This window comes from Octodon degus, unplaced genomic scaffold (assembly GCF_000260255.1).
Source record: "Octodon degus isolate 3935 unplaced genomic scaffold, OctDeg1.0 scaffold00207, whole genome shotgun sequence".
Taxonomy (NCBI): Eukaryota; Metazoa; Chordata; class Mammalia; order Rodentia; family Octodontidae; genus Octodon; species Octodon degus.
In genome coordinates, this window is record NW_004524783.1 from 4,136,817 (window position 1) to 4,143,176 (window position 6,360).

The window sequence follows — 6,360 nt, forward strand, 5'->3', positions numbered from 1 at the left end:
CCAGCCTTACCTCTCACCCTGAAGAACCAGGGAGACGTGACTACCACAGTGCCATGCCAGAGCCTTGGGAAGCCCTACGCTGCCCCAATCCACCATGAAGAGAGCTCTGCACAGCTTCACCCTGCACTCATCATCATCGGACCCTTTTTGAACTGCGGCATGCACCCCTCTCCTTAAGGAGGTAGAAACCACATTGAACCCCACATAGCAGGAGCTTTGGCGAGCCTACCATGCCTTCCCAGTCTCCTAAGAGCCTCGATGACCTGCACCCTGTCCATCCACCATCATTGCAAAAAATGACAAAAGGAAGGAACAAAAGGCAATCTCAGACCTCTAGCCTACCCCAAACAAGTCCAGGAGACAAGGTAATGGAAGAACTTGGAAGTCACACACCTGGAATTTCTGAGATAATAGCAACTTAAGTGAAGAAACAACTCCATCAAGCTATGGATGAAATCAGATAAGAAAAAATCTGTAAGGGGCTGGCAAGATAGCTTAGTGGAGTAAACACCTGCTTTTGCAAGATATATATTTAAGGGGATCATTACCTCAACAGCTAGTCTGTGGTAAGAACTACCATACCCATTCCTGTAATATTGAGTTCAAATAACCCTATGACTTTATGAAGCTGGATTAAATGTTCCTATAATGATGTGCAACGTTATGACTCCATGATTCCCGAGCTGCAGATTAAAAATAGAGAAGATTAAAACTAAAAAGGGAGTGAGAAAGACAAAGAAGAGTGAAGGGAAGAAAGAGGGACAATGAAACAAACGTGGTCAAGTCTGGCAGTGTGAGGGAATAGAGGCAGCCAGGCCTGGTGGACCAAGTTTGGCTGTGCACTGGAGCTCAAGCAGCCAGGCCTGGTGGGGCGAGTTCAGCTGCACAGACACGAGAAGAAGAGCTGAGGCCTGCAGCTAGGCCCCTTGAGCTGAGGCCTGGCCTGAGACCTATGGGGAAGATCCATGCGGCACAGAGGCAGCATAGGGAAACCTAGGTGAACTTTTCTGCCTGGAAGACTCCAGGTACATGAAGGGGAGGTTCCCAGACAGAACTCAGGGGAACTAGTTTACAAGCAAATGCCCAATGTATGCTCCACCTTGTTATATAGCTATAATGTTTGCTCCTTGGTCTAAAATACAAAGCCATTAGCTACCAAAATTTGTCAATTTCTAAATTTCATCACTGTTATTAGTATTGCTAATTGTACTATTGTAACTAGGATAACATATCTGCCTTACCCACATGCTTTCCCTTGTGGAATAATACTGGGAGGCGCTTGGGTAGTAACCTCACCAAGGCCCTATATCAAAGAATGGAGGACAGAGCCAAACAGAAACCAATATGTCACTCTCAATCAATAGAGAAGGCCAAAATTTTGGGACACACAAATCATGAATCCCTGACACAGAAGAGACACCTAAAGAACAGACTCCTTACAGAGAGGTTCTTGTCGTAGTGATACAGCTATGCACTATCAAATTTTCACAAAAAAGTATCACAGAAATAAAAATAAAGAATTCTTTCTGAAATGGAAAATGACAAGACAAAGGAGCAAAATGCAACCTCTGGATCTGAGCCTACCCAGAACAAATCCAGGAGACATTAGCATAGAAGAAATTGGAAATCACATAAGTGAAATATCTGAAATAATAGCAACTGAAGCAAAGAAACAACTGTAGAAGGGCATAGAGGAAATCAGAACAGAAATAATCTTCCAGGTAAAAATAGAAATGATAACAACAATGAAGGAGTTACTAAGAGTGTCTAAAGAAGACAATAGAGAATAAGAAATTGATGGAAACTGCCAATGGGCAATATAGGAAAAAGATAGAATGCATGAAGCTGATTCAAAGAGCTGTGGTGGAAATTAAAAACACCATTAAAAGTAGGCAAAAATGTTTGAATGAAAGTGAAGATGGGCTTTCAGATCTTGAAGACATTGTTGCAGCTAGTGAAAAGGTAAGGAAAGATCTCTTAAAAACAACGAGGATCTGGGAAATAATTCAGCAACTGCAAGATGATACAAAGATGAACAATGTAAGACTAATAGGCATAAAGTAATAGCAAAAAACTTCCCCCAAATGGGGAAACAACCTGATATTCAGATAAACAAGGCATGTAGAACTCTGAGTAATGCCAATCCAAGTAAATCTACATCCAGGTATATAATAATCAAGATCCCAGAAATTTAACACAAGAACATACTAAAAGTCACTACAGAAAAGAAACAGATCACATTTAAAGGAAAATGCATCAGAATGACAGCTGGTTTCTCAACACAAGCCAACAAGTTGAGAAGAGAATGGAGCTAAGTATATCAAGTCCTACAAGGAAACAACTTCCAAACTAGACTGACGTGCACTGAAAAACTATCTTTCAAAATCAATGAAGAAGTAAAATACTTTCATGAAAAAGAGTGATTAAAGAAATTCATGACAACCAAACCAACCAGGCAAAGAGTGCTAAAATACATTCTAGAAAAGGATCAGAATGACCACATCTACAAGAAAGACAGTAGAAAGAAAACATCAAACAGGACAAACAATCACAGGAAAAGTAGGGAACCACCAGAAGGAAAATAACATGACAAACATAAACCATACATATCACTTATAACATCAATGTAAACGAACTCAATTCACCAATTAAAAGAGATTGCAAGAGTGGATGAAGAAGGCTGCTTCAACAAAGCAGTCAGGCTCAGGTTGCTGTGGTTCGATCCCCATAACACAAGACAGCCAGTCATGCCTTGAAGGCATTCAAAAAAAAAAAAAAAGAGTGGATGAAGAAGCAAAATCTAAGAATATGCTGTATATAATAAGAATGACATTTAACCCATACAGAAATTCACAGGCTGAAAGTCAAAGGTTTAAAAACAATGCTACATACTCCAGGAGCTTATAAAAAAGCAGGGGAGCTATTCTGTTCAAAGACAATGTGAACTTCAAACAAAGGATGACCAAATGAGATAAGGTCACTACATACTGGTTAGGGGAAAGCCTCAAGAGGAAGAGATAACAGGCATAATCATGGTTGCACCAAATACAAGAGCACCCAACTATATAAGATAAATTTTAAAAGATAATGAAATATCTAATAACCAATAACACAGTCTTAACAGGGGACCTTAACACTCCCTTATCTGAAAAACATAGGCGAAGCAGACAAAATGTAGCAAAGTAACAGCAGAACTGAAACAAATCTTCAAACAAATTTACTTAGAGGACATTTGAAGAGTGCTCTGTTCCACATCTGAGAACATGTTCTTTTCAGCTGCACGTGGGACATTCTCTAAAGTAGACCACATGCTAGTCCATAGATCATGCTTAAGTTAATGCAAGGAAACAGAAATTATCTCATACATATTATCTGATGATAGTGCAATGAAATTGGAAATTAACAACAAAAGAAACTACAAAAACCCCATATTCATATGGAAATTAAATAAACACCATCCTCAGCAAACAATGGGTTACAGATGAAATTAAATCAGAAATTAGACAATGCCTACAAGCCAATGAAAATTCAAACAAAATCTACTGGAATTTGTGGGACACAATTAAGTTAATTTAGAGAGTGTAATACATAGCAGTGAAGTCACACATTAGCAAAACAGAGCAAGAACAAATAAATATGCTAATGATGTACCACAAGCTTCTAGAAAAAAAAGAGCAAGCCAAGCCTAAAACACACATAAGGGAGGGAACTATAAAGATTAGAGCAGAAATTAATATAATTGAGACAAAGAAAACAATAGAGAAAATTAATGATTCAATGAGCTAGTACTTTAAAAAATTAAATAAAATTGATAGACCCATAGCCAACCTCTTCGAAAAGAGGAATAATAAACTCAAACTCAAGCAATAAGGAATGAAAAGGGTGAAATGACTACAGATACTGTGGAAATACAGAAGATCATCAATAGGTACTTTGAAAATATTTACTGTGACAGAATGGAAAGCACAGAAGAAATGGATACATGTTTAGAAACACAAATTACCAAAACAGAATAAAGAAGAGATAAAAACTCTGCATAACCCAATATCAGCCAAAGAGATTGGAAATGGAATACAAAATACTTAACAAAAAAAGCCCAGGTCCTGATAGATTCACAGCTCCATTTTACAAGAAATTTACATATTTAATGTCAATACTCTTCAATCTCCTTAATGAAACTGAAAAGAAAGCAAAGCTCCTAACCTCATTCCTGAAGACAAGTGGGTTTTTTTTTTCATAATTTTGTTGAGAAACAAATAGCAATGAGACAGTTTCAAACCAAATTGGTAGGACAATTTCAATAATTAACACATTGCATACATTCTTCCTAGTGGTTGATTGCTGTACAAGATGCGGACATGATATCCTATTTAGAAACACCATTAGAACAAATCCCTCTATTCATTAAAAGAATGCAACTATATATCTATTCTAACCATTTTGAATACACAGATACAAAATGGACATTCATCTGTATCCCCCTTTTTTTGTTAAGTTCCGTTATTGGAATATTATTGGATGTGTTAACTCAGCAAAATATTCTAAAAGAGTCCAGTAGTCCATAATAGCATTGGGTCTTCCGCTTTACTGACAAGTGTTGTACTGATATGAAAACCAGAGAAAGACTCAACCAAAAAAGAGAATTAAAGGCCAATCTCTCTTATGAACATAGATGTAAAATACTAGTGAACAGAATGCAGAAAATCAACAGGAAGATTGTATACCATGACCAGGTAGAATTAAGCCCAGGCATGCAAGATTGTTTCAACATATGCAAATCTATAAATATAATATACTATATCAATAGAACCACAAACAAAATCCACATGATCATCTCAATAGATGCAGAAAAAGATTTTCACAAAGTCCAACCCTCATTCATGTTCAAAGCCTTACAGAAAGTTGATAGATGGCCTGCCTTATCTCAACTGTGATAAAAGCCATATATGACAAACCAACAGTCAGTATCAATCTAAGCGGAGTAAAATGGAAAGCTTTTACTCTAAAGCCAAGTACAACACAAGGATGTCCACTATAAAAGTGATCCGGCATCCTCTTCGTCCCTGTGTTGGTGACTTGCAGTTGGGAGATCCTGGCATGGGAACTGCTGATAGCACGATGTCTTCTGGAAGTGCCAAAATCAGGCACCCTGCCCCCAACTTTAAAACCACAGCTGTTATGTCAGATGGTCTGTTCGAAGATATCAGCCTGTCTGACTACAAAGGAAAATACACTGTGTTCTTCTTTTATCCTCTTGACTTCACCTTTGTGTGCCCCACGGAGATAATTGTGTTCAGTGACAGGGCAGAAGAATTTGAGCAACTTAACTGCCAAGTAATCGGTGCTTCTGTGGATTCTCACTTTTGTCATCTGGCACAGATCAACACACCCAAGAAACAAGGAGGATTGGGGCCTATGAACATTCCCTTGGTCTCAGATCCCAAGCATACCATTGCTCAGGATTATGGTGTGTAAAAGGCTGATGAAGGCATCTCATTCAGGGGCCTCTTTATCATTGATGATAAGGGTATCCTTTGGCAGATCACAGTAATTGACTTTCCTGTTGGCTGCTCTGTAGATGAAGCTCTGAGACTTGTTCAGGGCTTCCATTTCACTGAGAAACATGGAGAAGTGTGCCCAGCTGGGCGGAAGCCTGGCAGTGCTACCATCAAGCCTGATGTCCAGAAAAGCAAAGAGCATTTCTCTAAGCAGAGATGAGCAGTGGGCCAAAAGAGCAAAAGCTCTTTTGTATTTTTTTTCATGCTTTAAACACAAGACGTGTGGGGCAATGCATGTCTTTCCTACAGGGGTTGGGGAACCATCTTTTCTTCCATTGGTAGTAATGGCCTGAGCTGTATTTAGAGTGGACCATATGAAAGTGATAACATGGCATGTACCAGCAGCAGTGCCAAGGCCATTCATTGACCTTTTTAAGTGCCTCTTAAACTCAAACTGAGACCTTGAAAAAAAGAAATGATCCATGAAAGTATAGCTGTTCACCACTTCTATTCAATAAAGTTCAGGAAACATTAGCCAGACAAAAGAGATATATAAAAAGAATAAGAATAGGTAAAGAAGAAGTTAAAGTGTCGTTATTCACAGATGACATGATACTCTACATGGAAGATCCATAAAATTCCACCAAGAAGCGGTAAGATGTGGTATTGTTATACAACTGAGTATTATTCATCTATAAAGAAAGACAAGCTTGAGGCCTTCTAGGCAAATGGATGCAACTAGAAGCTACAGTCACAAGTGAAATAAATCAGACCCATATGTGTAAATATGTTAGTGTCTCCCTAGTGTGAAAACCCGAAAGAATTAATAAAATCTGAAAGGAATAATAGATTCAGTAAAATG

The 6,360-nt window shown here is 38.4% G+C and overlaps 1 pseudogene; it reads left to right on the plus strand.

Annotated features, from left to right (window-relative positions):
* Nucleotides 1-5,118: 5,118 nt before the first annotated feature.
* Nucleotides 5,119-5,718, plus strand: LOC101564943 (annotated as a pseudogene).
* The last annotated feature ends 642 nt before the right edge of the window (nt 5,719-6,360 follow it).